This window comes from Prionailurus viverrinus, chromosome D2 (assembly GCF_022837055.1).
Source record: "Prionailurus viverrinus isolate Anna chromosome D2, UM_Priviv_1.0, whole genome shotgun sequence".
NCBI classification, from domain to species: domain Eukaryota; kingdom Metazoa; phylum Chordata; class Mammalia; order Carnivora; family Felidae; genus Prionailurus; species Prionailurus viverrinus.
The window spans coordinates 1075800-1092629 of NC_062571.1; the positions used below are offsets into that span (position 1 = coordinate 1075800).

General features: G+C 40.6%; 1 long non-coding RNA gene across 1 annotated transcript in view; it reads left to right on the top strand.

The window, feature by feature from the left end:
• The first annotated feature begins 2041 nt into the window (after nucleotides 1–2041).
• LOC125147960 (uncharacterized) overlaps nucleotides 2042–16830 on the top strand; it is a 111809-nt gene continuing 97020 nt past the window's right edge. Inside the window, exons 1-2 of the long non-coding RNA XR_007145359.1 lie at nucleotides 2042–2062; nucleotides 3399–3506. This is a non-coding gene — a long non-coding RNA (uncharacterized LOC125147960). The remainder of the gene's footprint in view (nucleotides 2063–3398; nucleotides 3507–16830) is intronic.

Here is a 16830-nt window from a genome sequence, read left to right on the forward strand (position 1 = left end):
GGGTGGGATGGGAGGAGATGGAGTCTGAACAGTGGCATCAAGATTATAGATGAAAATGATCTAATCAGTCATTTACATGAACAACTCAGGGATTGTTTCTGTCAGAAGGACAGGTGAGTTGGGCTATAAAACAACAGAATGGATGAAACCCTAGTGTAACGAAATCTATCGACAGTTTTGGAGTAAAACTGCCACTACTTTATGTCAAGTCTTCATTATTTGTTAATTACCATTATTTATTGATTTGTCATCACCTGGGAAATTATAAATGCCCAGTCCCTGCAACACTCAACTTCTCTCTCTCTTCCCTCTCCCTACTCTGTCACTGTCGACAGATTTACAGTAATACAACATGCGCTGATTATGCCAGCCTCTTGACCAAATCCCTTTCAGTGACTTCTCAATTCTTTATAAATACATCTCAGAAAATTTCAACTGAAATTCAACCTCTTCTGGGCTCAGCATCTACAGCCATGTTTCCATTCATATAGTAGAGCATTTCCCAAATTTTCTGCGTGCTTGACCACATTTATTATTTTCTTCCTCGAATGTACTTCTCTGATCCCTTCATTATCTCTGCCTGTGAGAGTCATATCCACCTCCGGGGGTCTATTTTATTTTATTTTATTTTAATTTTTTTTCAACGTTTTTTATTTATTTTTGGGACAGACAGAGCATGAATGGGGGAGGGGCAGAGAGAGAGGGAGACACAGAATCGGAAACAGGCTCCAGGCTCTGAGCCATCAGCCCAGAGCCCGACACGGGGCTCGAACTCACGGACCTCGAGATCGTGACCTGGCTGAAGTCGGACGCTTGGCCGACTGCGCCACCCAGGCGCCCCAGCCGGGGGGTCTATTTTAAATGCCACATCTTTCATTTCTGAGTTGCCCTTCCTCAACGGGCTTTCCTGTTTCCTCTCTTTGCTCTGACTTAGTTCTCTTGGTATTTTTTTTTTATCAGCATCTAATTTTGTTCTATATATCCACTTGTCTTATTTTCCCTCATAAATGATGAGCTAATTTCCAGCAGGGTCCATGCTTTAATCATTTTAAGGAACATAGTGAATTATTTATTGTAAATACTCAATACATATTTGATGACTAACTAAATAAATGAATATGTGACTCTCACCACCTATATGTTCTAAATATTTCAACATCTAGAGAAATAGTTCATGCCCTGCTTTTAGAATTGCATAGTAACTGGAAAGTTTCCATAAAGGGAGAAATACCTCATGAACTGCCTCAGGAACTGAGGCTCAGACACTCTTTTCACACATTGTTTTCAGGTGCAAGGTGATTTATACCCCCTGTGAGTGGGTAGACCCAAGCCAGCCCAGGAGATATGGCCCAGCCTTATATAGAAGCAGGAGAAAAGAGGCTAGAATTAATGAGTTTGCACAAAATGCAAGAACTAGTGTGAAAATAAAAGGAAACAATCAGGAAATGAAGAGCCAAAGTACGCCTCCATTAAATTCAAGTATGGTGCCTGGTTATACTGAAGCACAGCAGAGATACCAAAGCAAACATGCATTCAAAACACATTCATCAAACTTCCGAGTTTTCCCAACTGGTTTCTGATACAAGGGATGCGGGAATGAATGTGGGATTTTCCTTTCCCTTGAGAAGATGATGCATGTAAACTCACATAATTTCAAGTGTGCAAAGTTGATATGTTAAAAATTGCACACATACCTCCAGTGATTGAAAGGGCGGGCCTACGCCGGCCGACTCCATCTTGTTCTGTGTCCTCCACCTTGAGTGACAATGTCCCCGACATGACCCCTTTTCCGGGAAAATCGCAGAAACCTCAGACCTCGCCTCCTCCCCTTGAGTAACCTCCCGCTCACCCGTTCAAACTTCCTGATCAAAACACGCCCAGCGACCTGCGTAACAGGACTCTGACCCTTCCCCAGCCAATCGGCCGAGGCCACGACCCTTCCCCAGCCAATCGGCTGAGGCCACAGCCATTACCTCACCAACTGCCCCTAGGCCCCAATAAAACCTTTGTGCTTTTGAAACTCGCTCTCTCTCCCCGGTATCTCACCGCTGCCTCAGTGCAGGTAGGGGATTGAGCTCAAGCTAGCTTGAATAAAGGCTCTTTTGCTTTTGCATAGGACTCCGCTCCCTAGTGGTCTTTGGGGTTCACGAATTCTGGGCATAACATGACCACATGAATCCCACAGCCGTTAATGTTGAGAGGTGAGCGGGAGATAGTGACTGAATGTAAAAACTGCCTGTATTTCTCCACAGTTGTTCATTTTGGATGAAAGTTAGGATTACCAGTTGTAAACTTAGACCTGTGTCAGTTTTTAAAGATTGCATACGGCATAAATATGTGTTTAAGGATATTGCGCATGTTTGACTCCTCACTGCCTTCATTCAAATATTAGTATTTTAAGATTTTTAAAAGTGACTGAGAAGGAACCCAGAGAAACTATAAGAAATACTAACGGGACTTGAGAGATTATATTAGACTATGAAAAACGAGGAAAATTCTCTGAAACCTAAGAGAGAAAAATACGTAGTAGAAAACAAGATGAGTGAGACAGGCATCAGGCATCAGAAATGGCGATTTCCAAATCCCCAACGTAGGGAAACTAAGTTACAGGTATAAGCACAGCAGAGGATTTCAATGTGTTTTTCCTGCTGTGAGTACGTTCAACAGGTGATGCTTTCTTGTAATGAGTTTTTCGGCTAGCCATTAACAAGTCAAACAAATTGAGACTGTTTCAAAATGATCATGTTGGTTAAACGTAATGTAGACTGCTGTAAAGGGTGTGAATATTAGATATTTGGTCACAAGCCTATTAATTTTTTTCTTAAAGTGCATAAACATTTTATTAATAACAACCATGGTAATTTAGAATGTCATATTACTGTTAGTGTAAATAGAAATCGAGGGCTTTCATTCAATAAAATATAATTAATTGTGTAGATTATTAATTTTAAATTAGTATATAGGCAATTTATCAGAGACAGACTCATTTATAGGTGGTTAGCAGATAATGCCACAAATGTGCACGGGATAGTAAGTCGAGTGATGCTTCTAAAATTAGTTATGTCCTCTTAGAGCTGCGTGAAATGAAAAAAGCTGTGTCCTTATTTTAGAGAAGATGGAGATCTGGAGTATAAAAAATCTCATATATTTTTCCAGCTGAAATGAATAAAAATTATCCTGTAGTTTCTATTTAAAATCAAATAGATGACTTTAATTTTTGGTTCACTGCTTCGAAATAAAGGAGGCAGTGACTGACTAGTTATAGTTCCTCTCAGACATATAAGCCTGCCTGATTCTGTGATTCCGATTATCTGTAGTGGCTATGTGCATCAGCATGAGGTAGGTTTATTCCATATACTGATGACCCTAAAGTTTTGAAAGACATTTCTTTCTTACAGGGCTGTGCGTCCGAACTGGGTCACCAAGGAGGTTCTGCTAATCTGTCACTCAGACACTCCATTTAAAAACATGCCCTCCAGAACCACGCAGCCGTAAGAAGAGGGGTGGTAAGTCTTGCTTTGAATTTTCACTGTTCACAAGGGGTACCTCTGCTAACATTTCATGAGGGGAAAGTCACATGACCGCACCTAACTTCTACGGGGGCAGGGAAGAATAATTCTACCAGATACTAAAATACGTTTGAGTTAAATTTTTCCAGCTTTATTGAAATAGAGTTGACATATGACACTGCATAAGTTTAAGCGGACGACGTGTTGATTTAATACACATATATTATAAAATGATTAGCGCCATAGTGTGAGCTAACGCCTGCATCATGTCACATAACAGGGTGAGAAGATTTGGCAACATCCCCTCCCCCTGCTTCCTGGTAACCACCATTCTGGTCTCTTTCTATGAGTTCTGCTTTTTTAGAACCCAGGTATAATGGATATCATACAGTGTTTGTCTTTCTCTCCCAATACCGTGAAGGTCCACCTATTTGTTGTAAAGGGCAAGAGCTCCTTCTTTCTCATGACTGAATAATATTCCACTACACACGCGCGTGCACACACACACACTACATCTTATTTGTGCGTTCGTCTGTTAAGACACTTCGGTGTCCATATTCTGGCTCGTGTGAGCAGCGCTGCAGTGAGCATGTGAGTACAGGGAACTCTCTCATCTCCAGTCTTCATTTTCTTTGGGCAAATACCCATCAGGGGGACCGCTGGGCCATACGGTAGCTCTATTTTTAAACATTTTGGGAACCTCCACACTGTTTCCCGCAGAGGCTGTACTGATTTATATTCCCGACAACGGTGCACAAGGGTTTCCTTTTCTTCACACCCTGGCCAACTCTTGTTATTTCTTGTCTTTTTTATTTGTACCATTCTGACAGGCGTGAGGTGATGTTTATACTTCCTGATGGTGAGTGAAGTCGAGCACAGTTTCATGTCCCCGTTGGTCATTTGTGTGTCTTCTTTGGAAAAATATCCAGTCAGTTTCTCTGCCCATGTTAAAAACAGGGTTATCATTATTATTTTTGACACTGAGTTGTATGAGTTTTATTAGCCACTTACCAGACAGGTGATTTGCAAATATTTTCTCCCACCCAGTAGGCTGCCTTTTCTTATTATTGGTGGTTTGGTCTGCTGTATAGAAGCTTTTCTAGTTTGGTGAAGTGCCTCTTCTTTATTTTTTTCTTTTTTTGCCTTTGCCTTTGGTATCAAACCCAAAAGATCATTGTCAAGACTGATGTCAAGAACCCTTTCCTCTATACTTCCTTCTAGGAGTTGGGTTAAGAACTGAACATGGTAACAACTAATTATTTTCCTTTAATTACTCAAGATGTTGTCATGTCAAAAATGTCATTCTAAGACAGTGATATCATTTAGCTCCTTGTTAAAGGGCAGAAAGAGGCCAGGAAAACCATATGTAATGAGACAAACTTCCAAAAAGATTGTACAACAGAAAACAAGCTGGTTCTGAGATTACTGAATGAATCAGATGAGGGGCTTAAGCCTAGGAGAGTATTCTGTTTCACGGAGAAAGAATTGACTCTGGGTAACCAGTCTGAGCAAACTGGCCAGAGGTACCACACGGTTGTTAAGAGTAGAAACGTAAGCAGAGACTCTGACCAGAATGGGCAGAAAAAAAGATAGTTGGGAGAAAGGACAGATGTTAGAACAAGAAGCTGCATAATGACCTGGGTTAAAACAACATCCCACAGAAGACTGCCAGATAAAATCCAAGATTCCCAGTTGTATTTAAATTTTAGACAAGTAATAAATGGTCAGATAGATAGATAGATGATAAATAGATGATAGGTAGATGACAGATAGATAAATGATAGATATTAGAAAGAAAGGTAGGTAGATGTATCTCTAATATTACATAGGACATACTTATACTAAAAACACATTCACTTGTTATATGAAATTCAAATTTAACTGGATGTCTTATATTTTTATTTACTAAATCTGATAACTCTAATCACAAAGTGACAATAAATCGTACAGTTCATAAAGGATAAATTTTGCACTGATGCTTATGGATAATTTTTTTTAAGTGAGTGCTCAGAATTTTTTTTAGCGAGGCTATTCATTCTGGAATGTCTGTCCTAACCGTTGCCGAGTTTCGACCATTGAGAAACTTTCTGGAGGGCTGAATATAAGTAGAGATCTTCAAATACCCCAGCACGTATCCTGAGGATGGCATTCACTTAGATTTCAGTCACTGGGTAAAATGGAGACTTAGGCTGGTGAGGCTAAAGGGAAATGAGTAAATTTATCAAATAGAACCAATACTTTATTAATCCTAAATTGCAACATTTGGATTTGACATTTAAAATAGTTGAGAGCAGGGGCGCCTGGGTGGCTCAGTTGGTTAAGCGTCTGACTTCGGCTCAGGTCATGATCTCACAGTCTGTGGGTTTGAGCCCTGCATCGGGCTCTGTGCTGACAGCTCAGAGCCTGGGGCCTGCTTCCGATTCTGTGTCTCCCTCTCTCTCTGCCCCTCCCCTGCTCATGCTCTGTCTCTCTCTGTCGCAAAAATAAATAAAAACATTATAAAAAAAAATTTAAAATAGTTGAGAGCAATCTTTGACAGACTGGGTCAAAGTACCTCTAAAGTACACATTGGAGGACACAGTAGACTTCTCAATTATTTTTTGCCTTTCTTGTTTTTATGCGTTAATACACAAAAGAAAAAATATATATGGTGGTTTATTGCCATTTTGTTAATTTTTTAACAAATGGTGAATCTGTTAAGCTCCTAAATAACAATGTGCCTTGATCAAATGGCAGCACTAAGTTGAGGCAAAAGCACAACCCAATAGAAAAGGTAACCTGACACAGCCATGGAAAGGACACAATTTTTTCTCACTTTTTTTTTTTTTCCAAAAAGAAGCCTTTACTTTTTAACCCTTTTCAAGATTTTTATTTTTAAACTCATAATTTCTCATGAAACAGAAAATGTCTGCTCATAGAACTCCATCATTATGTTAGCTACATCTTTGGATTATAGAGCATTTTAAATGTAAGATTTACATTTTGCAAATTTTAATGTTAAAATTGGATTACCTAAATGTACTTTCTTTTATCTCTGCTTTCATATTATGCAAAATAGGAGTTTTTTCCTAATGCTAATGAGTGTTTTACAATTTCCTTCCTCTCTGTTCAGGGTATTTTTCCTTTGTGCTGCACTTGTAATTACTATAATTTTGTATAATAATAGGATGAAAATATACAGAAGTTTCTCACAGTTTATGGCTAATAACTATTGATTTAAATTTGTTGTGTCAGATTAAAATGCAGCAAAAATCTAATATCCCAAAGAATAAGCCCTCAGCGGACTTTCAATATCAGATTTATAGATCCTTTAAAGGAAGTTTCCCTTGTACTGACCTCCTATATATGTTGTATATCATCATTTTATGTATTTTATGTATGTATGAATTTTCAAGTATACTTTATTTAATGACCCTGTACTCATAAAATGACTCTAAAAGTTTATGGAAAATTTGAAGGCATATGAAATAAGCAACCGTGTTATTTCATCACAAAACCTGGAACATAAGTCCCATTAGTCACTGTTTAAACGTTTGATAAAATGCAACAGACCTGAACACCTATTTTAACACCTACTGGGGGAGGCCAGCAGCATCTGAAGTCATTTGCTCTGTGCTATCAATCAAGAGCCCTCTGAGAGACTGCAAAAATAATGTGCTGACGTGACCCAGAGACCACACTAAAGGCCCATTTACTTTCGTTAGCTTTAAACACACAAATTTAGATGAATGATTGAATGTTCCATCCATCTCTAAGGAGCCACCGAGAGCTCTGTCAAAACCTGCTTTTCCATGGGTGAAAGCCCATAGATTTGGACCATATGTTATTTCCAGGATGCCTGGCTGCCTCAGCCGGGAGAGCATGTGACTCTTGATCTTGGGTATGTGAGTTCAAGCCCCATGTTGGGTGCAGAGATTACTTAAAAAATTAAAATCTTTAAAAAAAATAAGTAAATATGTCTTTCATGTGTGTAGAGAATGATAATGTTATGGTAGAAGAAAAATGTAAAATGAAGTGGTTTTTTTTTCCAGCTGACTTAGAATGAGGTAAATAAGGACAAAAAAGAATAGAAACTTACTTTTTCATTATCCTGATAAGTACCATCTTGCTCCTTGGAATAGTAATTGGATTAGGGGGAAGAAAATATGGGTCCTCTCCTAGATTTCCCTTATACCACTGGTTACTGTCTTTTCTGTGCCCCTGCCTCCTTCATCTGGATATGTCCTATTCTTCAGGACTGAGTGTTGACATTACCTCCTCCAGGAAATTTTCTACAATTTTTAAGACTGGGCTACAGTCTGTCATTACAAAACCTATAATGCCTTATTTTTTACACTCTATCACATATGACCCATTGTAATGATCACACCATATGAAAATTGCTGTCTACAAATTTCAGCCTCTCTCATCCATGTTTTTGGAAAAAGCAGCACACTATTATTTCAGGCGCACAACCATTTTGACTAAATGAGTGAGCATAAATCTGTCTAGCAGAACTCAATTGACTATCTGGACTGTCAAATGCGGTTTAGTACAAGAGTCCTTAGGAAGAGGTAACAAGAGGGAAGAATACAATTTCAGAGACCATTATGAATTTTAGGTCATAACGGTTGAGGTTGAAGGTAAATGTCTTCCTCTTGCTTGCTACTTTATATTAGGTCACTAGTAAGATTATTTTACTAAGCATTCTGACAGTGAAGCCTCATCCTATGTAATATCAGACAAATCTGACAACTCTGAAAAAAAAAAAGCTTCTGTTTTTATAAGTAGAAGATTTTTTTCCTTTGTAAATTTCCAGGTTTCTAGTATGCACCAAAGTTATGTGATTATGAAAAAAGTATCTTTTTTTTATAACATTTTTTAAATGTTTTTATTAATTTATTTTTGAGACAGAGAAAGACAGAGCATGAGCAGGGGAGGGACAGAGAGAGAAGGAGACACAGAATCTGAAGCAGGCTCCAGGCTCTGAGCTGTCAGCACAGAGCCCGACGCGGGGCTCGAACCCACGGAGTGTGAGATCATGACCTGAGCTGAAGTCGGACACTCAACCGACTGAGCCACCCAGGCGCCCGAAAAAAGTATCTTGATTTACAGGGCAGGGAACTAAGAAATCAAGAATATTACTACAAAAAATAGACAATTCTGTAAGTAAGAAATGTACTGGTTAAGGTAAGGCTGCTGTAAGAAAAGGATGCAATTTAATACAGCACAAAGAACAAAGAGGCACATTTCTCTTTCAAAACAGTCCTGAAGTGAGTGATAAGGGTCTGTCGATGCAGTTCTGTCCCACGGGGACACCCAACAGCTAAGAGACTCCGTCTCTGCTGGGCGGTTTTGTCCCCGCATACTGGGTGCTGGGATGCTGAGTTGCTACAATAGCTCTGCTCCCGACAGAGGAGGGGGGTAGCGAACAAGGAGAGTGATGGGCGTCACCAGCTCACAATTTCACCACATGGAGCTCCCTGCAGAGTTCCGGCAGAGGACTACTAGAAGCTTCTACCATTGACAGGGAAAACATTCAGGAGCTTTCAGTAAGAAGAACAGGAATGACCACATCATTCAGGGTACACTTTACCTGGATCATTACTACACTCTGGATCCATTCATCTTTACATGTACATGATTCCACTGTTAAACACACACCGCATACTTATGTAACAAATTGAGTTCAAAAAATAGAAATAAATTAGTAATATGATTGTTAATAGATTAATGATAGGTTGCTAATCTTAGAAAATATTATGGAATTTCAAATAAACCATACACTATTTTGCTATAAATCATGGATGTAACAACTGGAAAGATAATGTCCTAAATGTTAACAGTGATTAACTTCAGTGCCGGGATTATGAAAGATACTTAGCTTTCTTTTTTAGGTGTCAATATTTTCTAAATTCTCTATCATAAAAATGAATTTATTTGTGATGTGCTTAAGAAACAATACATATCTGTGTGAAGAAAACGTATACAGCAATTCTGTAAATACCACTGGAGAAATGAAATTTAAGTACATTCAATTTCAGCTGCCATTTTTGTTGTAAGAGCGAGGATGCACTTGTGCGCGTGCCCAGAGAAGAGGCATTAGATGGAGGGGCAGGGGGAGAGGGGGAGGCAGAATCCCCAGCAGGCTCCACGCTCAGCACAAAGCCTAACATGGGGATCTCATGCCCCTGGGATCATGACCTGAGCCGAAATCAAGAGTCAAATGCTCAACTGACCGTTCTTTTTCTTTTTCTTTTTCTTTCCAGTACCAAAATAAAAAGTGCTTAAGAGAAGTTATTTGGCATTAGTATCAATATTCTGCTTTCTTTTCATTGCAAAGTTGTTATCATATACCCATAAACAATAGGTAGGACAATTAATTTCAGGGAACTTACAGCTTAAATAAAGTAAACCCAGCTTGTTTTCTTTCTTCCTCATAGAGGAAACAGCTCTCTCTAGCCTATGGATACAACCAGGACGTTTGCCCCTACATTCTTTCTTGACAGGGTAACCCTGGAATGTCCATCGAGCATGCCAAGTGCTCCAGGAATCCCTAAGCAACAACAGAACTGTTAGTGTTACCTGTCAGACTTTCATAAATTGAATTGAGAAGGAAACAAAGAACTCTTGGATAATCGATCACTCACTAGCATAGCACACATCCTGAACTTTCCATGGCTTCCCTTTGCCCCTCAGGTCCTATGGAGTTGACATGGAGACAGGCTCAGGTAAATGTTCAACAGACTGGATCTGCATCATAGCTGAGATCACTGAGGTTAGCAAATCACCAGTCTTACAATGAGCTTCCCCAAATCTGCTTAATTTTTGTCCCTGAAGAAGACAGCATTTTTATTATTCTGGTCAGGAGATAAATCTGCTCTCTGACCCAAGGTGAGATGCTACCCTGTCTTTCAAGAATGTTGGCTATAAAAATATCCTTGAGAAAATAGTGCAAGATGGCTAGAAAAGCCACAATCACCTCTCAGCAGTGTGCATACTGTTGTAGGTTCAGCCGTGGATCCCCTCTGCTAGGATTGGCTGCTGCCTGGGAACCTGAACCACTAAATATTTGTCAGGTGAATGACTGCTCTCTGCTGTGGCCTAGGAGATGAGGTGGCCCAGCTCTCCCTCCCTTTGCATGTCAATCCCATTGATGTCCACTGGAGAAACATCCCCGTCTATGCAGGCATACACCAGGAATAGACAGTATGTAAAAATAAAATCTCTAGCTTGCAGTGCCTTCTGCCTTGGCCTTTGGCAAGATGAATGACTGGATACTTCAACGTTGTACAAGTGTCACTGATAGTAGAACAGGGGTGGTGAGGGTATAAGTGACACAGGAGTCCTGCCACATCTTAGTCCTGCATTTCAGTCGTGTGTTTGGAGAGCAGGCACGAGACAGCATGTGGGGGTAGGGAAGATGGTGGGTCTCCCTCGTCATTCTTCAGCCGTGGGCAAACCACATGATGCGCAAGGAATTTTGGACCCTCCTCGTCATCACGTACTTATTTATGCAAGACGTTCAAAATTCAAGAAAACTTTATTTCCATGTTTTGCAGGTAGAGATACCGATATAGATATTCCAAATAATGTAGCAGTGCCAGCATAGACACTAACAACCGCTGGTTGCTTTAAAGAATAGAGATTGTCTTCCGAAAGCTGCTGAAGTGTCACCACGATGGCAGTTTTGAGAGTGCAGGGACTTTCCCGTGATGCCTCCATCCCGCACCTGAAAAAGGTTGAGATTGGTATTCATGCAAGGGAAGTTGAGGTGCAATTGGAAATTCAGATGCCTGCATACTCACCGTTCAGGTCTGAGGTTTAAGAACAAAATTTCAAGTAATTGTGTGAAACCGCGAATGCGTGGAGAATGTGAGAAAAATTAAGTAGTGAGGACAAGACTGTTTCTGGAAATAGAAAGCATCTTCTTAAAACGCACGAGGTCGGTATTCGGGGTCGCCTCGATGGAACTGCACGTCACTTCTGACCAGGAGTCACAGAGCTCGCTGTACTCTGACCTTTAGCTTGGTGGCCCTCATCGGAGTGAGAGCGTGTGGGCGACAAGGAACCCACAGAGTTTGGGCTGGCCGGAATTCTCCCTGTGCTCCCGTTTGGTGAGCATTCAGGATGGTATCTGCAGAAGTCATTAGCAAGAGACGATGCTGGGCTGTGCTTCCTCTGCCTTTAATACCAAACTTCTAAAATGTCGCCACCACACTTTGAAATAATGACATTGTGACACCGCTTCATGGTGTTCAGACACATTTTTGGTTCATTCTGGTGTCTCAGATGTTCATTCTGTGATGGCGATATTTTGCTTCAGTCTCGGCTTTGGCTGAATGTGGAGCTTAACCCTTGTCCTTCTTCATTTGGACAATGTGGTTTCACTGCACTTGTAAAGGTAAGTGTAAATAATACTTGGAAATAACAACATTTCTCTGCTGAAGGATTAGAACAGCTTTAGACCTGAATATAATGCAGGAAGTTAAAGGCAAAGGTTTTAGCCAACTTGGCCTTTCTTTGATCTGAGTCCTGAGGACAATTTTCCTTATCCTCACCTGAATTTTGTCTTCAGTTTGGACATATCTCTTAAGCTACCGTTTCTTCAAGCCCCTCAACCTAAAGCTCCATTCCTTCTCCAAAATGAGAAGTCCCCTCCCTGAGGATTCTTGTAGGGTCTATGCAATGACCCAGATCTGGGTTATACAATCTCAAGAAATGTCCATCACTTAGGGTGTCTAATCCTGGGTTTCCGCTACCGGGAGTGGATGTTGGGTAGGAGAAGTGGATGCCTGTGCTGATCCCGTGAGTCAGAGAAATCTGTCCCTTTAAATTCAAGTGTCCCTTTCAACACGCCCACCAGTGGGAGCTATAGGCCTACGAATCCTTCATTATCTATGCAGTAAAATAATAACCTATTTAAATAATAAATTTTCTTACAAAGGGAAACATTGATTTTTAAGGGACAGTGAAATGTTAGCTCATAGTAACCAAGTTTACTGCTTTAATAAGGGACCTTCCCCATGTCTGACACCCTGTGTCCTCACCAAAGGTTGGTTCCTATTTCCCCCATAGCTCGGAAGATTCAGAAAGGAATCAGAGGAGGCTTTAAAAATCACGTTTGTTGGGCCCCAGGGACACACTCTCACTTCCTGTGGTTATCAGCCTGCCCATCCATGACCTGCACACTCCTGGTTAGACACCTGCTCCGTCATTATTAGATCTCCCGGCACCCGGCACGCAGGGGGAAAGCTGGGAAGGAGCAAACAAGAAAATTCAGTGTTGGTATTCAGACAGGCATTTCGGGACATTTCACGCTAGCAGGGCCCCCAGCGGTGAAGTGACTGCCCTGTGGGTCTCCTTACGGAGGGCCACAATTCAGCAACTCCCTTCCAGGGCTGGGTTACTGCACTTGGCCTGGCCTACCTGAGCAGGACCCTGTGGACTCTGAGACCCCGCAGCCCCATAAGAATGAATGGACAGCAGAGATGCCCAATGGGGAGGAGAGCCTCCAAAGTAAGATTCTGAGCACACTCCTAGATCACCTGGAGGGCCCAGAGGACAGTTCTTTGGCCTCGACTCCCAAAATGTCCCTGTGTCCCAGGAGTGGTAGGGTGTCTGGGATAGACCTGGTGTTCACCAGTGTTTCACTCACTCATTCCTGTGTTCAACAAATGATCGTTGAACTTGTCGTCTGGGGCTAGGGGAGTTAACACAACACAAATTCTTGCCATCATCACACTTCCGTTCTGCTAGCAAACAAGGGACAAAACCCAAGGGAAACCTGTAGTACCCCAGACTATAAATGATCCGTGGAAAATTAGATCCCAGTGGAAAGAAAGGGAGAGTCGAGTGAGGCACTTGCATTGTCACTGTCAGTAGAACGAGGCTTGAGAATGTACCGAAGGAGGGAGGGGACCAGGTATGATTGTATCTGGGATAAGTAAATCTCAGGCAGAAGAAACAGCATGTTATGGACTGCATGATTTTTTTTTAAGAAAATGTCCTGCAACGTGCATTTTATTCCACATCATCATACAACATGTATATGGAGTCATAACTCTTAAGAAAATGATTTTTTTTCTCTACCGACTTTGTGGGTAGGGCTTAAACCTTTCACTTTAATATGAAGCAATGCAAAGACAGAAACCCACTTGGATTCTATCTAGTGGTTGTGATGCACTTCAAGTGTGCCAGGTAGAAGGAAAGAAGAGCCTTGAAAGAGCACTGTGACTTACAGCCCTGGACCCTCCACGGTCTCGTCCCGTTGTGAACCTCAAGACAAAATAGAATTCTATACCATGCAATACTGACCAGAAGACCGCAGTGGGACCTTGTGTTCAAAGCAGCACCGACCCACACCTGATGGTGTTTCCAACGTTAATCTTCTGTTGGGATATATGACCAGAACTTTGAGTACCAACAAAATCCCTATGTTGAAACTCTAAACCCCAGGGTGATGATGTTTGGAAGGAGGGCCTCTGGAAGACAGTTAGGTTTAGGTGAGGACATGAGAGGGGTGGGATTCACGACCTTGTAAGAGGAAGAGACCAGCACGGTCTCTTTCGCTGCACTCTGAGGGTGCAGCGAGGAGATGGCCTTCTGCAGGCCAGGAGGACTGTCTTGTCAGGAACCTAATCTGTAAATACCTTGGGCCTCCCAGCCTCCAAAACTGAAAGGTGGGTTCTGGTTGCTTAAGCCGCCTGGTCTGTGGTTTTTTGTCCGGGTAGCTGACCCTGACTAAGACACAGCATGGACCCAACAAGGCCCTAGGCAAGCATAATGTCTTAGACTAGCGGTGACATGGCAGTGTGACCGAAGCTGGCCCCAGAGAGGCCAGGGTCAGAAAGGAGCATGTTGGAGAAATAACAGAGCAGGAGAGACTTCATACTATGTGAGCCATCACTCAGACTGTGTCCTTTGAGCAGCTGTAAGGCTTTGGGCAGAGTAGAAAATAATCTTATTTTTGTGGAAAATCTTTCTTTATCTCATTACTGTAATGTGTGTTTTATCAATATAGCCATTCCTGCCTTCTCCATGTTTGTATACATGTCTTTTTTTTATCCCTTTACTTGTAACTTTTTTTTTTAATGTTTATTTATTTTTGAGAGAGAAAGAGACAGAACACAAGTGGCTCGGGCAGAGAGAGAGGGAGACACAGACTCCGAATCAGGCTCCAGGCTCTGCGCTATCAGCACAGAGCCCGACGTAGGGCTCAAACTCATGAGCTGTGAGATCATGACCTGAGCTGAAGTCAGACGCTCAACCGACTGACCCACCCAGGTGCCCCTACTTGTAACTTTTTAAAGTCTGTATAGCGTAGGCAGCAGATCATTGGGTGATGCTTTCTCATCCATCCTGACCATCTATGACTTGTAATTTTTGTATTTAGACTATTAATGTTTAATGTAATTGCCATTGTGTCTTTTTAGTTCTATCATTTTGTCTAATTTTTGCTGTATGCTTTCCTGACTCTTTTTAACTTATTTCAGTATTTTTAAAAAAATACTCATTTTAATTTTTCTATTGTTTGTATGTGTATGTGTGAACATCATTATATTGGTCTTTAGAATTTTAGTTATTAAAATATGCTTCCTGAACTTTCATAATCTTCTTAGAGCTAATGTTCATCTCTTATAAACAGCAGAAACCACTTCTCATATGTGTCCCTTTAATCACCCCATCATCTTTCACTGTGTCTACATACTTTTAAAGTGCAAAACACAATGAATAATTTTTATTTGTAAACATTTATATTTTAAATAAAGAAGAAAATGTTTTTTATAAATGTTCAGATATTTGTCAATATTGGCAGGCCATTATTTAACATTTTTTTTTCTGCCACATTTTTACTCTCCTTTTCTTCTGAGATTCATTAATTATTAATCTGGACATTAAGTCATTTGCTATCATTCCATGCGTTTCCAAGCCTCTGTTTCCTATTTTAGTGTCTTTTTTTCTTTCTTTTCCTGTAAGTTCTGTTGACCTACGGCTACTTCAGTGACTTTCATCTACTATTTCCATTTGTTAGTGGCCCATATGCTGCAATTTTTATTTCAATATTTAATTTTCATTCCTAAAATTTTATTTTAGTTTTTTTTTTCCATCTTATTTCCCTGAAGAAGTTTTATATCTTTATTTGCTTTGACAGCATTTTTCTTTCTTTACTAAACGTATTCATGATAGAGTTTGAAAGGCTTGTCTTGATCATTCCAATACATGGCATCTGATTGGCATTTGTTGATGACCCTTTTCTTTGGAAATGGGTCACATTTTTTTGTTGTTTTGTGTTAGGTTATTTTGAACTTATATCCTTAGCACTGTGGATATCATTTTGTGAAGATTCTAAATCTTGTTTCATTCTTTTGGAGAGTGTTGATGTTTTCGTCTTAGCAGGTAATTGCCTAGACTTGTATGAAGCTCCATCTTTCCCACTGTTGTGGATGGAAATCCAACCTCCGTTTAATCATGGAAGCCTTTGTGAAGCACATGGTCCAAGGACCAACCAGAAACTCGTGGGGTGTTTATGTATAGAGTTTAGGGATTCTTCTCTAGCTTTATCTCTCCAGCATTCCCTATACTCTGGCAACCAGCCACAGCTGCCTGGGCTTCTTTACTTGGCTTTACCTCTAGCCAAGAAGAAAATCTATTCTAGAAAACAGATGCTCTATCAGAGTTTTAGCAACCTATGTCACATCCTACATAGCTTCAGCCTGCCTTCTGGGCAAAGACCAAAAAGCAGAGGAGAAATCATTGACATGCTAACTACTTCTCCACAGTTTGACTCCCCTCCCCCCAAAGCCTGCTTTTGTTTACTCTCTAGAATACTCAGATTTCTCCAGAATCTATAAGTGTTATCTGGTACAGTGTTGGTTTACAGGGAATTTATACTTCCATACTGGAAGTGTCACTCTGTCTTTTCCACTGAGATTAGACCAACAGAGGAGACAATTAGAAGTCGGGTACAAGGTGGGCATTGAAGTGGTTAAGGTCATAGGGCTCGGTGGTTTTGATCAGTGATAGAGAGGTACAGATAGTTCTAGAATACGTTTTAAAGAATGAACCAATAATAATTATTAACAGATTGAATTATTGGTGTGAGGAGGAGAGAAATCAAGAATAACTGCAAATGTTTGTCCAAAGTAGCTGGCATTGTTAAGACGCTATTGATTGAGATGAAGAAGACTCCAAAGAAAGAGGAGATTTTCAGGGCTTGCAGAGAATGAATTAGGGTTTTAAGTGTTGATTATGCTATTAGATATCAAATTAGGGATAATAAGTAGAATACTTAAATATGTCCACCTTTCTAGAGAATTGTTCAGAATTCAGAATTCAATTG